At 37.3% G+C, this 21,572-nt stretch overlaps 1 protein-coding gene across 6 annotated transcripts in view; it reads left to right on the top strand.

Annotated features, from left to right (window-relative positions):
• The window catches only part of R3HCC1L (R3H domain and coiled-coil containing 1 like), a 76,116-nt gene that overhangs the window by 1,534 nt on the left and 53,010 nt on the right, over positions 1-21,572 (top strand). Inside the window, exon 1 of one of the 6 annotated variants that reach the window (XM_033131143.1) lies at positions 19,991-20,046. The exons of the other annotated variants lie outside the window; for them this stretch is intronic. The gene's annotated coding sequence lies outside the window, so the exon portion shown is untranslated. Of the gene's footprint in view, positions 1-19,990; positions 20,047-21,572 lie in introns of those variants that run through there. 6 annotated transcript variants of the gene reach the window in all.

The raw sequence follows: 21,572 nt of genomic DNA, 5'->3' as shown, positions 1-21,572 counted from the left end.
TAAATGTTTTATGGGTTTGGAGTAGTAATTAGGTAATCTTAACTTGTGTTTATTCTGAAATCATTGGTTGAAAAATACTTGAATGTGGTTCAAAAAACAGGATAGCATTACAGTAGTTCAAATCCTGCTGCTGTGACTTCTAGTTTATGAGTGTCTGCAAATTAGTTGATTTCTCTAAGACTGTTTACTCATCTCTAAACTGGAGATAATAGCATTTACCTCACAAGGTCTCTATAAAGGTTAAATGAGATACGAATATAAAGAGCTTAGTAGCGCCTTGACTAAGTGCTTATTATTCTGTTGCTATTGTAATTGATGACCTTGATAGTGATAATGATGATAGGTCTTGAGATTCCTTTTTGTTTGTGAAGTAAGAATGGTTATCCTTAACCCACAAACTTAAAATACTGTAAACAGAAGTTCTCAGATTGCAGGATTTCGGTGTGTTTTTTCTTCCCCTTAAAGCAATTGCATTTTCTGTAAAGATTATATTACGCTGTTTTTCACTTTTAGATGTTTCCAAAATCCTGTAGTGAAACGATTATTGGGATGTGATGTTGGACTGGTGCTTCATTTAAAACCTGTAATAAGAATGCAGTTTTCTGTCCATACATCGTAGCTTGCAGCAGAGCAATTGTGTATGTTTATGATTTAGATATTGACTATTGACTAGAGTTTTATATAGCCTTTTTGTCCTTCCCTCCTACCCCCCAGCCCCACCCTCTTTTTTTCCTTTTTTTTTTTTTTAAACCAGAGTATTTGTAAAATTTCGGCCTAGTGGGTAAGGTCCAGAAGACTTGGTAACATAATATTTTGAAGTCAGAAACTCTTAGTGACTGGCGCTAATGGTGGCATCAGTCTGTGTGTGTTTCTGCAAGGAGACAAACCAAGGAGGAAAGCCTGATAGGGAAAACTGATTTGTTGATCAAAGCAGAGTCTTAGGGTTAAGAAATGAAATGTCTATTTTAAATTCCTTCAAATACCTTGTTAATTACAAAGTACAGTGTTGGCAGATTTAGATGTTTAGGAAATGTTTCCTTTTTCCCCTTTTTTGATGTGGTTATCTCCTGGCTCTGCTTTGTCAGTTTCATTCTTACCTTTAGTTGTGAATCAGCAAGATAAATGTTTTTTTTGCTATAGACATATATACAAAGCTATAACCAAATAGATTAAAATCTACTTTGTGTGCTATCATGTGTTATTTTTTCTTTTATGTTTTAAATACTTTTGTTCCTTGACTGTTTTTTTACTTATAAGAAGTTTTTGGAAGGTAGACTCATTCTCAGCTATAGCATCTGAGTACAAGGTGTGATCAAAAAATATGGTGAATGTTTAAAAAAGTTATTACAGTAAAAGACACATTGCCATTAATCTCCCTCAGAACACTCCCCCTTCTTCGAACACACTTATCCCATTGTTCTTGCCACTTTCTGAAGCAGTTCTGGAAGTCCTCTTTTGTGAGTGTCTTTGGTTGAGCTGTTGTGGCTGCCTCGATGTCCTGAATCGATTCAAAACATTTACCTTTCATGGTCATTTTGACTTTGGAGAAGAGCCAGAAGTCGCACGGTGCCAGATCCGGTGAATAAGGTGAATGAAGACACACATAAGTGTTCTTATTTGACAGAAACTGCCGTGTACCTGAAGCCATGTGTGACACAGAGCCTTTCCCGTTGTGATAAAAAAATAATGGTAAATGTGCTGCCGAGTGCTATCCAATGGAAAGGCAGGATCTTCAATTGGGAAGCAGCCCATTGAACCTTAGTAACAGCGTGTGACACGTTTCAGCTTGTTCGGTGCAGTCAGTGCGGTGTGAGCTACAGTTGAGAGAAGGTGTGTTTTAAAGTGTGTCCTTCATCGTGACAGTGCTCCATGTCACATATCACTTCTGGTATGCCAATTTCTGTCAAATAAAAACATTATAGTGTGTCCTTATCCACCTTATTCACTGGATCTGGCACCGTGCGACTTCTGGCTCTTCCCCAAAGTCAAAATGATTCAGGACATCGAGGCAGCCACGACAGCGCAACTAAAGACACTCACGAAAGAGGACTTCCAGAACTGCTTCAGAAAGTGGCAAAAACGATGGGATAAGTGTGTTCGAAGCGAGGGGGGAGTCTTTTGAGGGGGATTCATGGTGGTGTGTCTTTTACATGTGTCTTTTACTGTAATAACTTTTTTATTTAAACATTCACCGTAATGTTTGATCACACCTCAGATACATAGTGAATGCTCAGTGATGACTGTGCTGAATTATTCTGAATAAGAACATTTCGTTGATTGTCCTATGCCCCTAAGACATCCTCTGGAGAGATAGGATGACATTGTGGGAATAACCTAAGCTTTGGAGTTGGATAGACCACGGTGTGAACCCAGGCTCTGCTACTTACTAGGTTTGTGGCTTTGGTTCATGTAATCCTTTCAGAGTTCATTTTTTCAACATCTGTAAAACAGGGATAATAATACCAACCCTATGTGACTGAAAAGATTAGAGATGATTTGAACTAGATACATACTACCCAGGCTTAGTAAAAGACAGATGATGTTTTTATTATTACTGTTTTTAATTTTTGTGATAGTCATGGATTTTAGTGATACACCTGTATTCATTTCCCCAACACTTCACATGATCAGAATATTTTTTTGTCAGCCAAGGTTAAGGTTGTTGATTGTGACCATGCAACCTTGAAACACAGCAAAGCTAATTGGCCGGCATGTTTGAATCTGTGACCCTGTCCTCATTAGCTTCATACGCTAACTATTCACAAAATACCTCACCAGAATGAATGATAAGACCGGTGTATTGTTGATCAGGCGTTCATGCACTCATTAGACATAATGGAAGTAAATGAACTAGTGCTGGAAGTAAAAGTATAGATTTTAAATTATAAAACTGTATGAATATGAGTAGCGCTCACACTTTGTATAAAACTGGTGACCTGCAGGGTGATCTCTGACAACCACTAACCTGAACTATAATTCAGACATTTCTTTTAGTTGTTGAACTCTATGAGTTGCAGACTTCCCACCCATAGGAGAAGTGGAAAGAAAGGGAACTAGGCTATTCATGTCTTGAAAGAACCCTACTTCTGTGCCACCACCACAAGATGCGCTCTTGGGGAAGGGGGCCCAGTTCTCCATTCATGAGCCCAGCAGGATGGATGAAGCCCAGGTACCTCCAAAGAGCTCACTGAATTACAGAGAAATTCCAGTTGTCAGAGCTTGAGATAGAAGAGAAGTTACAGGGTGTTGCTCAGCAGCAGTAAGCTGCATTTGGAGAGGATTTTCTCCTCTCAATAAAACGTGGACCAGTTGCTCCCAGTCCGTGGTGTGCATTTTTCACTGTCCAGTGCTAGCCTACTCTATGGTTTTCCAGTGTTCAAATTCACTCTTCAGTTTTATAAATAATTGTTGTCCCTCTTGTATCTTTTTTTTTGGTCAAACATGGCTGGTTTTGGACTAGCAATAAAAATCGAGAAGCACTGTTGGAAACTGCAGGTTCTGGTATCTAGTAAGTTTACCCCAAATAACGTGGGTTAACCTGTGAATATGGTGATATGGATTTCTGGAATAGTCAAGTTCATAACCATTTAACTTGGTGCAGAGGCAAAAATATGGGCAAAAGGTGTGTGGCACTCCTTAAGATGAGGTTTGCCTCTTAGAAAAGAGTACGGGTAGTGTTACTATTGACTTGCAGTTGGGCTGTTTCAAGTTCTTTGCCTTGCAATGCTAGAAGAGTTTTAAAGAAAGAGGGAAGCACTTGGATTTAAATCCTAACCTCTCAGATTTATACTAGCCGTCCTGTTTTATGTTTCCTTACCATCTGTGAAATAGGGCTAACAGTACCAACCCTGTTTGTCAATAAACTTTAGAGGGACTCTTCAATAAGAATGTCTTAGAAATGGAGTGGGTAACGAGAACACACAGGAACAACAGGCAGGAAGTGAGGGGCAGTCAGAGACAGAGTCAGAAGCACTGAGAGGGACAGTCAGAGGCAGAGGCAGTGAGATTCAAAAGGCCTCATCAGAGATGGAGCGGGAAGGGCCACCTCAGAAGTGACAGACAGGTGCAGTAGGTGAGACAGAGCAAGAGAGCATGTGAGAGGGAACGACCAGGAGGATGTGACCGGGAGAGGGAGAGCATGTTGACTTCGTTTTTCTCTATTTGGGGAGAACTTGAAATATTTGTAATTAGCTAGGAAAGGGAAGAAAAGCAGATAGTAATAGTAAATCAAGTGACATGTTTATGTGGTTTTTATCACACTAAAAATTTTCCTTTAATACTAAATTTAACTTGCACTTCCAGCATGCAAACACCAAGTCAGCTTATATGTTACAAACCTGTTAACTGCTTGCTTGACCCCCTTCATAGTGTAGTTTAAACACATAATATATATATAAAAAAATTGAGTAAAACTATTATTTTCTTTGGAATTTTTTTTCTTAAAGATCTAATACACGCTTACTGCAGAAAATTTGGAAAATACAGGAAAGTTTTGTAAGAACAACAAAAACCACTTATAACCTTACAATCTAAACACATAATAAGGCCTACATTTTTCATGTTTTTCCCCGCTCTTTTTTCCTAGGCATTTACTAAAGCTCTTCTACTTTCCTAAAGGAATCAAAAAGCTGTTTGTAAGTCCAAAATGATTTTACAAATTAACTATTTGTGGTAGAGTTAATTTCATATTCCTATTTTGGCACTTAGGTACTTTCACAAACTATTTGTATACCTATTTTTATTTCTTCCCTCTCTAGATTAGATTAATAGCTACGGACTAGATTATTCATTTTTGTGTCTTAGACATTTAGCAAAGTGTTTCACATGTAGTAGGTACTCAGAGTATATTTGAGATGAGTCCTTAAGTTCCCTAGGTAGAAACTGTCTTATTTAAACAGGGCTGCCCAATTTCTCATTGGCAGTTTAGACTTCAAAGTTGAGAAAAGCTTGATTTTAGGGTATGTGAGCGTGTATGTGTTTAAATATGAAGCTAACGAGCTAGGAATGGGTGCTTTTTCTGGTTAGCTTTTGTCATGTAGCAAGCTACTCTGAAAGTGATGTAAAACAACCACTTGATTAAGCTAGGGATTCTGTCCGAATTTAGATCGGGCAGTGTGGAGGTGGCTTGGTCTGAGCCTTAGCTAGAAACAATGGAAAGCTGGTGCTGACTTGCTGGCTGGGAGCTAGAAGCTGGAGGCTTCTTTACTCAGGTCTCGTGGTGGATTTTGGCCATCCCCCAAAACACGTACACACCCATTTCTCCACATAGGTTAATTTGAACATCTTCACAGCATGGTGGTGGCTGTTATTCTAAGAGTAAGCATCCCAAGAGAAACAAGTAGAAGCTGTGTTGTCTTTTGTGACCTAGCCTTGGAAGTCACATAGTGACAGGAGCTTGCCAAATTCAAGGAGAGCAGCGGTTGTTACACTGAACCCACTTCTCTCTGGAGGAGTGTCAGAGTCACATTTTAAGACAAATATAATGGGTGGGGATAGGTGTCCTCTTTGAGAAAGACCACCTGTCACAAGCAGTTTCTGAACTGAGATAATAGTAAGTTAAACAATGAGTTAATAAAACAGTGTCTCTTTTTGAATCCTGTTGAATATTAGTAATGTTAATGGTGTTTTTATTAGTTAATTTAGTTTAAAAACTTATACTAAATTTGTAAAAAACTTAAATTCAAACTTTTCAATTGTTTTCTTGACTTTTAGTCTCTGAACAAGATCTTTTCTTTTTAATTCAGTTTGCAAGTTGGTCAGTTTCTGTACTTGGTTTTGTCCCCATTCCCTTTTATTTTGTAAATAATCTGATACATGTAAATAATATGATAGTGTAGAAAAATTTGAAAATGAGGAAAGAAATAAAATCCATCTATAATTTCACCTCTCAGATGTAACCAATTTGAGGTCCATAGTTTCTTACCCATGCTTCCTAAATTCAAACTGTTGTGAAAATGGGAAGTTTTTAAGAAGTCTGTGGCAAACACAGTTGGCAGCAAAAGTCAGTCTGCATTGGTGTAAGACTATTTGTAGTCTGTTTATTGCATGTAGTATAATTATCGATTCATACTTACTTCCACAGAAATATTAATGTGTATAATTAGAGAATGTCGCCCCAGACCATGGTTAGAATATTTTGTACCCTAGGTTATATACCATATTAACCTTTCTAAAATCTGGGGGGAAAAAAAACCCAACTGAATTCTGAAGACTGTTTGAACCCAAGAGTCTTGGAGAAGAGATTATAGACTGGAATTTAAAACCGAGTGCTAGAAAAAGATAAATTTATTAGCCGATTTTAGTGGTTTGAAAGTTTTTTATATGAATCTTTCCAGAACTTTTGTGCTTTCATTTCACTTTTTCATTTTTAGCCAAAGACCCGGAAGGAAAAGAAGTAGTCTTGATTTGTTTATGAGTAATTTTCTTCAACCATACCAAATAACTGTTTCAAACTTGGTTGTGGCCATCTTTCAATACATTCAGAATTTCCAGTGGCCTTTTAGACATCTTGACTCTTCCAGGGTGAGAACCAACAATTTATTAAGTACTGGAGTTGACAAGCCCCAGGAGCCATGTAGCTCTTGGTTTTTCCCACCATCATCGTTAATGTGACATAGCTATTCTTTCCCTTTTTGCCATAGTGTGGTTTTTTTTTTTTTTTTTTTGTGTGTTGTGTTTGTTTGTTTCCTTGAGCCTGAAACTTTTCTTTGCCTCTGACACTTGACTTCAAGGTTGAGGCATTTATCTTTGACTTCAAAATGTAATGTAGTTTTAAATTTTAAAGTATTTATTACTATTATCATAAATTCCGTACATAATCATTCTGAGGATTTAGAAAAATACAGCCATATTTTAACCATCTGGAAACTAGGGCAAGTTACAGGATATATCTAGGCTTCCATTGTGTCAGCTGTCAAATCAACTCTCCAAGGTATTTGACACAACAATCTGATGGAAGTTAACCCTCTCCTTGGAAAATCACTCATACACAAAAGAAGTCCTAGCCTGGTCAATCTTTGAGATTCTTTCAGTTCTACTACTGGGTGATCTCTCTGCTGAGGAATGCAAAATATAGCAATATCTCTGTGAGGTTATTTATGCTGCATGGGAGAGGAGGATATTGAAGGAAGTGATAGAATAACAATTTGACTGGAGAGGATAGAAGAAAATTCCACATAGTGATGAGAAATTAGAAGCAAAAATGAGTACAATATTTGAACTGAGAGACAAAAAGGGAAATGTTAACAATATTGCACAAATGGAAGGTATAGTTTTTATTGATGATGAATAGTAAAGAGATGTGATTTGTTAGGTTTATGTGTGTGGGGATAATGAAAAAGAATTGGTGGCAGCCTTTGAAGGCTAGGTTGAAGAACATAGTTTCGATTCTATAGCTGATAGTATTTCCGTTGAAAGTCACCTGCAAGTTTTATGTATTAGGTAACTTGAGAGGTAGTTTGAAAAATCTGGTGCTTTAAAAATAAAGAATAGTGCAAATGATGCTTTGCCTTTTAAAGTAATCCGTTGTTGAGACCATGCATTTATTCTAGCAAGAAAATAATCTTTGGAATTTGTCTTTTGGAACTGCTTTCAGAACCACTAGAGCCATCTAAGAAAACTCATTTTATTACTTGATGGTCATGTCATATACTTTGTCCCCTAAAGAGTATTATCTTGCTTAATCACTCATCTTATTTACCTTTCTTGTTTCTAAGTGATAATTTGACAGTTTCTAAAAATTAATCTTAAGAGACACAAAGTTTATTACCATGGTGGATATTTAAATGACTATCATGGCTGCTGAGGACAATCTTAAAATGTTTTTGGCTGTGATGGAATAAGGTGCTAGAGCACTCTGGTTAAGAGGAATGATCTGTTTAGTATATTATTTAATGTCTTGAACAAGTTATTTAACTTGTCTGGTTCTCAGTTTCCTCCATTTTAAAGTGGGTTAGTGATAATCCCTACTTCCTGGGATTGTTGTGAGGATGAACTCGTAGACTTAGAACAATGCCTGGCAAATACGAAGAGTCAGTAAATATTAACTATTAATTATCGTCACAACGACTACTATTGCTAACATCACTACTTTGTCTAGTTATCTATTGTGTTTTAAAAATCACTTGTTCCTATTTAATTATAGCTCATAAAAGTGAATGATAGGCAGCTGGAGATAAACTTAGAGCTCAGATAGAAGAGCAGACAAACAGAGGTGTGGTTTTTTTTAGAATGTTTGGCCTAGAACTTAGAGAAGAGCAGGAAAGAGGGAGGACGGAATATCGAGGGAATACTCCTAGTAAAGGACTGGGAGGCAGAAAAGGTGCTGGCAAAAGAGCAGCAAGAGATTGTTTAGAGAAAGAACTAGTGTATATTACAAGGATAGGTGTTACAATAATTAGGATTAGATTTGGTTGCAACCAAATAACAGATTTAAACGTGATAGAAGTTGATTTTTCTTGATGTCAGGAATTCCAGTAGTAATCTAAGACTGGTGTGGTTTAGCATTGTTTCATGTTGCTGCCCTGTACATGGATTCTATTCTTTCCAAAGTCACTTTATGGTCTAAGATACAGCTATTGGAGCTCCAGCCATTTCATCCACATTCCAGCCAGCAGAGAGGGGAAAGAGAAAGGTCTCCCTTTCTTTAAGGAGCCTTCCTCAAAACTACATACTGTATCACTTTTTGCTTGTATTTCGTTGGTGAAGCTTGGTGCCATAGTCAGCCACGTCTTCATGTTGAAGAGGTTGGGAAATGTAGACTATTTTGAATGGTCAGTGCTTGAGAATAAAGAACAGGAACAATGAGGATAATCCAAAGGTAGCTAGATGAATAATACAGAGTAGATAACAGAGTTGTCTTTAGGACACTTTAATTCGTTATTGGTAATCCCTGATAGAGTTTCTATATTTATGAAACTATAAAACTTCTCTTGTCAAATTGCATCAGTAGTGCTTTGTTTTTAGGGTGTAATCCCTTCATAAATCCTTGCTTAATTAGGATTATCCGTCTCTTATAAGGAAAAAATTTTGTGTGTGTGTATAGGCACTACACATAACCTCATTTAACTTAGTGTTGGCAAAAATTACTTCATATGGCAACACTGTGCAGTAAAATTGAGGTTAAATAAGCCTCTGGTATCCCTACGTGTTACTTTAAGCCTGTAATTGTACCTACCCTTCCATTCGCTCTCCGGTTTGGTTGTTTTGGGCCAATGTTTTTAATCCATCTCTGTCCTTTATATTACTACTCTTTCTCAGTGCTGTTAATTGTACTTCCCAAAGTAGATAAATGAGCAAATTTAATTAAATGTGTTATTTGCACTCTCCTGATCATTAATGAATTTGTAAGTAAGGTCAGATGTACAATCTTCCTAGTATTACAATTACTGAATTCTCTCTGTCCACTTAATTGGCAATTATTTGCTTTAACATTTTTAAATTTTATTTTTATATTTTTGTTCTTTCAGTATTGGAAATAGGAAGGTCGTGCAATAAAAAAAGAACTTTTTTCCTAGCGTTTTCTGTCCCTTTTAATTGAAATGTTTTATGTGTGTATTTTGGAATGATGAACAATATATTTAAGATAAGAAGTTTATATGTTGCTATTATTTATATTTTATCAACAGATAGTTTAAAATAGACATAGTTTATAAATTCATATAGTAAAAAAACGGTTTATAACAAAATACAGTTCCTGTCCCTTCCCTCCCCACTCTTTCTAGACCCCTCCCTAAGGGTAGCACCACTTTCACCTCCTTAAGTTGTTTCTTCTAGGTTTGCATATCTCCATACTTTAAAATAATATATGTGTAATGCTGGCCTTTCATTCACCAATTTATCCATTAGATACTGAGTTTGTATTGTGGTAGAGAATATCTTACTGTTCTTAAACACTGTCACCACTGCTGTTCTTCCCTAGCCTCCCAGTTTAGTTGTATTACAGTATTAGTTAAGTCAAATAATGTGTTTACATTACTATGTCTGTGCAAATTTTGTTTTCCGATAGTGTCTTCTCAGCGCAGTTTTCCCCAGGGTCACAGTCATCGGTCAGTTCCAGTTTTCTTTCCTTTTTAAAAATGTTCTTGGAAATTTCTCTTCTGGAGACCCTCATTGCTCTTGCTAGGTTTACCATCGCACAGCTCTTCTCCTGGGCTGATTTCCCTTTGTTGTCATCCTTGGACTTTTCTTTCCTTTTAAGTTTGAATCCAGTATTGTTGGAACTCTTACCTTCCTCATTCTTCATTCACCCTCTGGCTTAGGTAGAACATGTCCTTTAGTAGTTGTGTTGAAGTAAAGAAGATGGTGCCGTGGCAGAGAACCTGGGGATGACACCTGCATCGTGCCTGTCTCTCTCTGTCACGTAGCTTCAGTCTGGGTTGGTTACCTTCTACTTGTAGTGCAGTTAGCATCCTGGAATCTCCTTCCAGGATATTCCTTCACTTCTCTCTTGTGTTGAATATCCTGTTTTCCATATCCCATGTCTTTTGTTTTGATTTATTTCCTTGTTTGGTGTCAAAGGATGATGAGACCATCACTCACTGTCCAGAATATCTAACCAGGCACAGTCTCCCTGAACAAAGCAGATTGTTAATCTTACGTGCTCCTGTTTTTGGGCAGTGTGGAGTAGAGGGATTGGAAGATTTATAAGAGGCAGAAGTGGGTTAACGTCATCTGCAGATGCATGGTTGCTTGGATGACATGGTTGTTGATTGGTTGGCGCTCAGGGGGTATTTATTGAAATGAATTGGTCTCCGATTGGTGGGCTTGTAAAAGAGTTCCTGCTGAGGCAAGTTGTCCTGATCAACTGAGTGGATTTAAAGCTGGTTCTCCTGGCAACTTTTTACTAAGGCTACAAACAGTCAGTCTTTTCCCTTAATTTGTTAAGAACTGTAAATTCTCAATCCTCTAGTAATATTCAATGAAAGAGTACGTGAGAGGTAATTTTTTGAGCCTTTCCATAGCAAAGTGTCTTTTTTCCCCCTGTCCTCACATTTGATTAATATAGTTTTGGAGAGTGTAAAATTCTAGATTAGAAGTATTTTTCTTCAGAACTTTGAAGGCATAGTTTTTTTCTCCTTGTCCCCTGTTGTTGTTTAGAAGTCCTAAGCCAACATGAATCTTCTTTTGTTTGGACCTTCTCATTGGAAACTTGTTGGATCTCTGTCCCCAGTACCCGCAATTTCACAGTGATGTGCGTGGTGTGGATCTGGGTCTATTTCAGTGCTGTGCTGGGTATTTGTACTTGTGGGACCCTTTCAATGTAGAATAGTTTGCATTTTTCTGGGAGCTGGTGTGGGAATGGGGATGGGGGCAGTAGATCTTAGTGTTCAGTATGCTCGCATAAGTATCCAGTTTTAAAGACCTCTGCTTCTAGTGAGCCCCCAAACCAGAGGTCATCTGTTTGCCACTCTGCAGAGATAACCGCAAGTATTCTTTCCTCAGGGATGAGGAGAGGACCCGAGGCTCTAACTACCCCTCACACGGCTCTCACCCGTGCCCCTTCTCCGCTTCACTGCCACTTGCAGAGGTGGTGCTGGCAGGGCAGTCCTGATCCTTGGGCGGATTTTGGATGTCATTTGGGTGGGTCTCAGCTTTCTGTACTGCTGGGTTGGGATTTGGCTCTCCAGGATCTGCTATACAGTTAGCGTTCATCTGTATGTGTTCCAGCGTCCAAAGTTTTGTTACTTTTTTTCTCCTTTCCTACTCTTTCCAACCTTGTTGATTTATGCCTTTAAAAAAACTTTACTGTTATTTTAGTAGGATTTTGGTAAGAAGCAAAATTATTTGTGTATGTCCATTCCAGTCTCTTAACCCTCACTACTGAAATGATTTGATAAGAATAACTTGAATATTTTTATGTGAAATTATAATTTTAATCTATGAAGGGCAAAGTAACACAGAAGATGATATTCAAATACAGTAACGAAATATAGGTCTGCTGAGAGGGCACTGTTATGGAAAAGGAAGGATATCATGCCTACCTTGATTGTGGGCTATTGTTTTCATTTCTAAAAATAATTTTTGGAAAAAACATACAAGCGATTCATCTTCATTATAAGACAGCAAATACTGATAAGTATGGGATGAAAATAAGAATCACTTTAATTCCACTACCCAGAACTAGTAACTGTTTAGTGTATATTTTCTAGTCTTTTCTATGCATTTACCTATGTATTTGTACAAGTATGTTTAAATGAAACATGCTATATGTATTATTTTGCTTCCTCCCATTTTTTCCACCATAAAAGTGTATGTATCTTGAGTCAAGAGAATTTCTTGCACAGAATCTTACTAACAATATCTAACAGCTACCATTTTATGTGATTGCAGATTATTTGCCAGGTAGTGTGCTAACATCTTTTTTTCTGTTTGATTTATGTTGACATCATTTCAGACTACAGAAAAGTTAGAAGAATGTACAAAAAAATTTCACCCAGTTACTCAGATGTTAACACTTTACATACATTTCCCCCTTCTCTGATATTTATTTCTCGAACTGTTTGAGAGTAAGGTGCAAATCTCTTATATACCTAAATACTCAGGGCGCATTTTCTAAAAACAAGGACATTCTTTTATGTAACTACAGTGCAGTCAAAAATCAGGAAATTAACATTGATTTAATATTATTATCTATAGACTTGTTCAAATTTCACCCACTATCCCAATAATGTACTTTTATAGCAAAAGAAAATTGCGGATCGTGGAGTGCATTCAGTTGTCATATTTCTTTAGTTTCCTTTAATCTGGAGCATTTCTTCAGTCTTTCTTTGTTGTTGTTTTTTTTTAATGACATTGACATTTTTGAAGAGTGCAGGCCAGTTATTTTGTAGAATGCCTCTATTTTGGGTTCATCTGATGAATCCTGATAATTGGATTCAGGTGACCCATTTCTGGCAGGATCATCACAGAAGTACTGTTTCGCCTCGCAGCGCATCATGTCAGGAGGCACAGGACAGTGAAATAGTGGTCACGTGATCTTGGATCACTTCATTAAGATAGTGTCTGCCAGCGTTTCCAGTGTAAAGTTACTGTTTTTCCTTTTGTAACTGTTTTGGTGGTAAAATATGTGTACCATTATATTAACCATTTTAACCATTTTTAGAGGGATTAAGTACATTTACATTTCCTTTGTAATTTTGAAGTATCTTCGAAAAAATACTTGAGACTTTATAAATATACTGTTACTCTTTGAACTTTTACTCACTAATTTTAGTATTGATGATTTCTGCCTGAATTATTTTCATGATGGTTCCTAAATGGTGATTTTCTAATTCCATCATTCCTTCTATACTCATTTATAATAATACTTTACTTCATTATTTTGATGCTATCCCTGATTTGGCCAGTAGGAGCCCCTTCAAGTTGATTTCTTTTTCCTTTTGGCTGGCCTTGTCATTCTTTGAGCACTTCCTCACTTTTTACCACAAGATGTTCTAGGCTCATCTTGCACTTTCCCAGCCTGAGCCCTGGAATGTGTGACTTCTTCAAGGAGCCTCTGGTTCCTTTTAGTAGAGAATGGCTTTTTTTTTTTTTTTTTTTTTTTTTTTTAAGAAGGGCGCAGCTCACAGTGGCCCATGCAGGGATCGAACCGGCCACCTTGGTGGTATTAGCATCACACTCTAACCAAGTGAGGTAACCGGCCACCCGCAAATGGCTTTATAAGCCAGGATCTGGACTCTGTACATGTCCTCATTGCTGCTGGGTGTCACTGCTTCTAGGCCCTCGCTGCAGGCATCTAGAGAATAGATACATGTGGTACGTGTGTGCGTCCACACACACACTCATACATCTTGATCTGTCTGCTGAAAGCAGTGAGTTTATATCGATGCCACTGATTCCAGTCCAACACTACACGTTGTATTCTGTCCTTCGTTTGGTGTTTATAACTCCCTCTTCCAGCAGTGAGAACCTAGTCCCATTACTCATGTTCTTACTTATTGGCTCAATGCTAGACTATCAGAAAATAGTTTAAGAATTGCTAACTCATACCACTATATAAAAGGCACCTAGTAAGCAGAGTTCAATATTTGTTGAGATTTTTCTAAATCTCCACTGTCCAGTATGATAGCTGGTAACCACACGAATTGAGATGTTTTGGAAGTGTAAAATAAATACTGGATTTTGAAAACTTAGTATGAAATAAGGAATGTGAGATATCTCTTTAATATTTTAATAATATTTTTATGTTTATATGCTGAAATATGTTAGATATATTAGATAAAATAAAATATATCAATAACATTAATTTTACCTATTTTTACTTTATTATGATGCAGCTACTAGAAAAGATTAAATTACATATGTGGCTCCTATTACGTTTCTGTTGGACAGTGCTGATCTAAAAAACCGTGTTCAAAAGTTACTTGGATTAATTTTCTCTCCCGAACAGTCTTCCCTCCCCCACGTGATTGTTAGTCATTTGAAATACAGTTCAGTTCTATTTGTGTTCTAAGTTTTTCTCTTCATCCTAATTAATATTATTTATTTTTAGTACGTGAAACATCAACATGATTCCAAAAGGCAGAATTGTGTAAAAAATATATACTCAGAGCAGTGTCATCCACTTTTTTCTATTCTTTCCATCCTGTTTCCACCCACTCTACAGGCAACCGGTCTCATCATTTTCTGAATTATCCTTCCTATGTATTTTTTCCCCAGGAATGAAGAGATACAGGTATATTTTCTTATTTCCTCTTCTTTCTTACATAAAAGGTAGCATACTATGGATAAGTACTCTTGTACTTTCCTTTTTTCCACTTAACAGTATATTTTGGAATACATTCTACATTAATTTATAGAGCTCCTCCCACGTTCCCTCCACCTTTCTTTCCCTCCGTCAGTTGCATAGTACTCTGTTGTGAAGATGTTAGCATTCTCTTATGCTATTTCCAATATTTTGCATTTACAAGCAGTGCTACAATGACTAACCTTGTCTGTATATATTATCACATGGGCAGTGAATGTTTGGGTAAATTCCTGAAATGGGATGGTTGGGTCAAAAGTTTAAAAGCATATATAGTTTTCTTAAATATTGCTAAATCCCTTTTGAGGGAGGTTGTACAAATTTGAATTCCCACCAACAATGTATGAGAGTATTAGTTTCCCTACAAACTCCCATCAGAGTGTGTTGTTATGCTTTTTAACTTTTGTTAATCTTACGGGTAAGAAATGGCATCTCTATAGTTTTAACAGTCATTTCTCTTATTAGTAGTGAGATTGAACATCTTGACATATGTATAAAAGTCATTTTAATATTTGTTTTGTGTGTGAGTTGTCTTGTGTCTTTTTGTTAATTTTTCTATCAAGTTTTTATTTTTTTCCTCCCTCAATTTTTAAGAGTTTTTTTTTTTTTTTTAATATATTAGGGATATTAGCTCTTTGTAAGTGATATATGTTGCAGTTTGCCAGTCATCTTTTGACTTTGGGATGTGTGTGTGTGTGTTTGTGTGTGTGTTTAGGTTTTTATGTAGTCCAATTTTTGTTGCATCTGAATTTTAGATAATAATTAGAAAACCTTTCCCTTTTCCCACACATGTTTTCCTCTAGTACTTGTATGGTTTTAGTTGTTACGTTTGGATCCCTCATCCATTTGGAATTTGTTTAAGTGAATATTATATGAGTTTAAAAATCTTATTTCACATGTTAATTGTCCCAGTGTATTTTGTTAAAAAAGTACAATTTTGCCCCAGTGTTTTAAGATTCCACCTTTATCATATATTGTTTCCATCGAGTTATTTCTGTACTTTCTGTTCTTTTGCACTAGTCTGTCTATTTCTGCACCATTATCACAGTTTTAACTATAGTATATCAAAGGCTACCTTTTAAAATTTTTACTGTTTTATTGGCTGTCCTTACATATTTTTCTGTTGAACTTTAGTATCAGCTGTCGATTTCTATAAAAAAGCTTGCTTATATTGGTATTATGTTAAATTCATAAATTAATTAGAGTTGTATTGAGTCTTCTATCCAAGAACAAGGAATATCTTTCCATTTGTTCAGATCTACTTTTGTGTCACAGGAATGTTTTAAAGTTTTCTTTTTATTGATTTCGTATACTTCTTGTTAAATTCTCCATTTTTTAAAAACTTAATATGTTTTATAGATATATCAATATTTATAGAGCCGCATTATTCTTTTTAATGTCTATTTTCCATAGTATATAGATGTACCATAATTTATTTACTCTGGCCCATGTAGGTGGACATTAAAGTTGTTCATAATTTTTCACTTTATTATAAATAGTTGGGGAATAAGTATCCTTGTAGAAGTCCAGTTATTTCCTCATGATAAATTCTGTGAAGGAGAATTGCGTGGTACAAAGGTCCTTAGATATATAAAAGATTTTGAAATACTGTTAAAATGCTTTCTGTATTAACAAAATGTATACCTCCACCAATGATGTGTGAGCCCTATTCAGTTTCCATTTACCAAAACAGAACCTTTTTGTTCTTTTTAAAAATCTTTGCCAGTTTGATAGGCAAAAAGAATATATGTATTTTGTATTTCTTTGCTAACTAATGTGATTTATTTCTTCTTTGCTAACTGATGAGGCTTTTTATCCATTCATCCATTCAGCATATTTTTATTGAGCATCCAGCATGTGCCATCTTATTAGAACTATACCGTGTCTCCCCGAAAATAAGACCTAGCCGGACAGTCAGCTCTAATGCGTCTTTTGGAGCAAAACTTAATGTGAGACCCGGTATTATATTGTATTATACTATACTGTACTGAACTATACTATACTATATTATATTATATTAGACTGGGTCTTATAGTAAAATAAGACCGGGTCTTATATTAATGTTTGCTCCAAAAGGCACATTAGAGCTGATTGTCCGGCTAGGTCTTATTTTCGGGAAACATGGTAGTGATGACTAGAAGCTGAACATCTTTTTGTGGTTTTGATCACTTCTCTTGTGTCTTACCTCTTTTTTTTTTTTGATGGCAGTTAATAAATGTTTCTGCCTCCTATGACTAGTTCTCAGAAGACTGAGAATGAGAGATGACATTTCCTTATTCTTTTTGTTGATGAGCTTCTAGAAAGTATTTGTGTGTGTGTATTTATTTTCATTGCACAATCTATGGTAAATCACTGCGTTAAACTCTTGGTATTCGCGAAATGAGATAATGAAAGTTAAGTGTATAGACAGATGTCAAAGAAGTGATAACTACATAGTTTTATAAAAATAACTCTTATTATTACTTTCCAGATGAGGCTGCTCTGTCTATCAGAAGGGAACTTTTGTACCATTTGCCTTCAGACGGTCTGTCTGTGTGTTCTAGAGTCTTAGTATTCAAATAATAAATGTCTCTTATTTGGTAAGTCAGTTAACTATACTTATGCATATTTGATAGACATACTGTTCATTTACTGTAAATATTTCTTTGCTTATATTTTGTTTCTTCACTGTCATTTTATTTTATAACTCGCATGTAAAACAAACTTGAAACTGGCAGTTTCCTGAAAGACTTTGGCTCTTTTGAAGATTTTCTTGCTTCTATTTCACTGTCTTTCTTAATTTTGTTGTGGTGAAGAGAACAGGCTACTTAAATACTGGAATTAGTTCTCAATGTTGGATTACTAACTTTGCTTTCTTTCTACTGTAAGAACTGAGAATTGACATCCTTCCTGTCAAGCTTTAGCTTCCCTACAGTTCATATAGGGATCAGCAAAGATGCACTGTTATTGTAAGGGTTAAAAAATGATCGTCAGTTAATCCTTAGTAAAGCATCATAAAGCAGAATGAATAATGCTATCAAAGAATTTAGAAATGAAAAATAGATATCTAGTGAAACTGTTAGTTTTTTTAAAATTTTTATTGGGGAGTGTTGGAGAACAGTGTGTTTTTCCAGGACCCATCAGCTCCAAGTCAAGGCATTGTTTTCTATATAGTTGTGGAGGGCACAGCTCACTGGCCCATGTGGGAGTCGAACCGGCGACCTGAGTGTTATGAGAGCACTGCGCTCTAACCAACTGAGCCAACCGGCCGCCCTGATTTCAGTTTTTTAATATTAATTTGTAGGTATGTATTTTCAACTAAAATTTTTTCCCGGAAGACTTAGTAAGTTGATGTGACCTGCTATTTAGTGAGAGGTTTTCCTTACCCACATCCCTGAGGATCTTTTCAGTCTTTTTCAGCTTGTGACTCGTGTATAGCCAGCCATTGGCACCTGGGAAGCTGATGTGTAGGGTGAAGGCTTTAGTGTAACAAGAGGGTCAGTCACAGCAACGGTCAGAAGATAACAGTACTTGTGTGCTGCTTGAAGCACGTGGCCAAAACATTGGATGGAAATCATCATGAATTGAAACTGGTGATATGCAGAATTTTCTTTTAAATGGTTTTGCATAGCAAGTGAGAAGTAAGTATTGATCTTGAGAGCCGAGCTTAAACAAAGTATTCTCAAATAGAATCTAAGAGTGAAGAGCCATAGGCACAGACAAAGGGGAAAGGAGATTCTTTTTTGTTATGTTCTTTGGTAGTCTCTTTGCTTTTGTTAGCATCAGAAAGCTGACTTGAGATTTTCCTGGGTATTGTGTCTGGCTCAGAAACGGCCTAGAGCTCAGCAAAGTAAAGTGAGTTTTAATCTTGGTTATTTAAAATCTCCTTGTACCTGTCTTATTAGGAGTATTATTTTTTTAAGAGGTAGCTAATTTGCAACTGGCTATAAAGAGTGACATTGTGTCCGGGAAAATGCTATACTAACACACTGCATTGTCCCACAAGAGTACTTCTCAAGTCCCTAAACGCAATGCTGACAATCTGTGACAGCCTGTGAATTGTTGGGCAGCAGTTGGGGGAAGATGGACAGCAGAGTGAGGTGGTTGTGTGTAAGTTATAGGAGATGGGGAGGGGAAGAAACGAGGGAAGGGCAGAGCAGCTCAGGGGCTGTGGGCATTTTGAATGGAAGCTATTGTTAGCTGCAGCGTGTGTGGGCTTTGATCAGCTGGGAAGCGTGTGTTTCACTCTTCCTTCCAAGGTGCTATGGTTTCATTCTGTCATCAAAACTGTAAGATGAGGTGTGTTCTTTTGATGAGAGTATGGATTGGATAGATTTAAAAATTTTGAAGAGACTAGAAATATCACTTCATGCCAGGAAATGAGACTATCAAGTCAGAGTAGTGGGGATAGGGCTTATCTTCTTAGGGCATTTGTAGAGGGAGTAAGGCCAGTTACCATATGTAGATGCAAAGTGACTGGGCCTTTATTTCAGACAGATGTATAGCCTGCTCCTTATTTTTTATACGTGTGTGTGTGTACACACTCACATGTCCACATACCACCAGTTGGTATTGTGGCAGAAACACTCTGCCAACTGTAGCAGTCTTCATCAGACATCAAGGCAAGAGTTTCTGGATGTTGTTTGGATTGTGGAGTGGAATTTAATGTGGGGCAGGTTTTGGTTCAGTTCTTTCTCTGGGTGTGAGAATGGTTATACAAAGTACATGTATTCGATGGTTCCCCTACGTATAATGTCTAATTCTGAATATGGGATTGCACTTGGCGCGCATTGTTTTGGAGCCCGTCCCTGCTGTTGATCCTGTTTCTGGTTGTTGGTTAAATGTGTTACTGCTTGGTCATTGATACCATTGGGGTAAGGGAGCATAAGAGAGAGGTTAAGGTTTTGTTAAGATTTTGTGCTGTGCTATCACCTCTACACTGATGATACGTATTTAAAAAGATGCCGGGGTAAAGGAAAGGGCAGATGGAGTAAGGGAAGGTGTGGACACCTAGAGTTGCTGTAGTAGTATCACTTCTCAGGAACCGTCTGTAGGCTCTAGACGCGACTCTCCGTTGCCTGGGATATCAAATGCCTAAACCTCGTGTTGAAGGTCCTCCAGGCTGAAAATCATCTTCTGGCAGAATCTTCCACTACTTCCCATTGAATCTTTGACTCTCGCTAGACTAGTTTCTATAACCAACTCCAAAGTAACAATTTTTGACTTACTGCCTCTTCATATTGTTTAGGCTGTTCCTTCTACTTGGAACACCTCCCGTCATTGCTGTCTTCCAAAGGCCTTGTTCCTTAGGATCACATCGTAAGGTATGTAAATGTTGACTCACTATGTTGTGTACCTTCAACTGATACAATATATGCCCATTATACTTTAATAAAAAATAAAATAAACAAAAGAAAAATAAAGGGCTGGTTCCAATTCTACCTACTTTATTACGTCTTTTTCAACCATTCGAGGCCCTTAGTGGTTGATAGCTCTCTCCTCTGGGTTTTTATCATTTACTGCTTTTCTCTTTATTTGGCAGCTATATACTATCTTAAAACAACTTTTTAAAAAAAATGTCTTATCCTCCCGATCAGGTAGAGGTAACTGAAAGGGGAGGCTGCATTATTCATGTGTTAGTAGTTCACACCATGGCATTGTAGTCAGGCCTGCTTGACAGTCTCCGCTGCCCTTGACGTAGACCTCAGTATAGTGAGTCCCCTTAATGTTTGTCTGCCTGCAAGAAAGTGCCACTACTTACTCGCTTTTACCAGTCTTTAACATTTATCTTTCTTTTTGTATCATAAGAATAATAGGTAGATTAGATGCTGTTTAAAAACCTGAGCCATGTTTGTTCAGTAGATGATTCTTCTTTGAAAACCATCTGTGGCATTCAGTACAGGCTTCCTGATCCTTAAAGGAACATAATTTGTTATTCTTGAAACTCTTAATTGGTAAACTTTCAATCTGCATATAAGAAAAGCTCTTATTAATTACCTAATATTTTCTTTGCCTGCTTTAAAGTGAAACTTGCTTTAAAGTCTTGTGGTTGCTCAGTTTCTTACCAGCCACGTTTGGCTTCACACTTTCTAGGTAGCTGTGAGGAGGAGGAGGTAGATGCAGACTGGTCACCGGCTCTCCAGCCCCAGTAGAGAGGCTTTGCAGTGTGCCCGCCTCACCATTCCTTGACCTGTAGCTTAACGATAACTCAGCCCCCTGTGTCTTGAGCTCAGAATGTCCCCTGTCCCATCCAGTTCCCAGTTCTACAAAATTACCCTGAAACTTGATTCATACCCTTAGGCTTATTGCTCACCATCTCAGTGGGCTAGGAGGCTACTCCCGTCATTGTTCGTTGCCAGAGGGAAGGCTTCATGTGGTCCCCACACCGCCAACCTTCTAGTAGCCTCTTAGAGGATCGCACAGATTGTCCCTTAAATACCCCAAGTCCATCTGAGAATGTTAAGGCAGTTTTTGGAGGTGTTAACCCCCTGCCTTCTCAGACCACCGGTGCTCTGATAATAAACACTTATTCTGTAGCCCAGCTCCTGTGTCGGTCTGTTGGCTGAACGGCGCAGGCAGCATGAGTCCCGGCCTCCAGTTTCCTACGGACTCCACTTCCTTGATAGTTCTTCTCTTTTTTGCTATTGCACATCAGTGTTTTTTGTTTTTAAACTGTTCTCTGCTATGCTTTGTTTTACCCTATTTTTCAGAAGGCACATGTTCTAGTCCACTGTAGTAGTTAAGTGGTGGGACTTTGAAATCCTAACCAACACTAAAGCTGTAACTTAAGTTTTAGATATCTCATCTGTAAAATTGAGATAGTAATAGCTACCTCTTAGTATGTAGTTGG

Source organism: Rhinolophus ferrumequinum, chromosome 16 (genome assembly GCF_004115265.2).
Source record: "Rhinolophus ferrumequinum isolate MPI-CBG mRhiFer1 chromosome 16, mRhiFer1_v1.p, whole genome shotgun sequence".
NCBI lineage: Eukaryota > Metazoa > Chordata > Mammalia > Chiroptera > Rhinolophidae > Rhinolophus > Rhinolophus ferrumequinum.
This window is presented reverse-complemented; position numbering and strand designations above follow the sequence as displayed.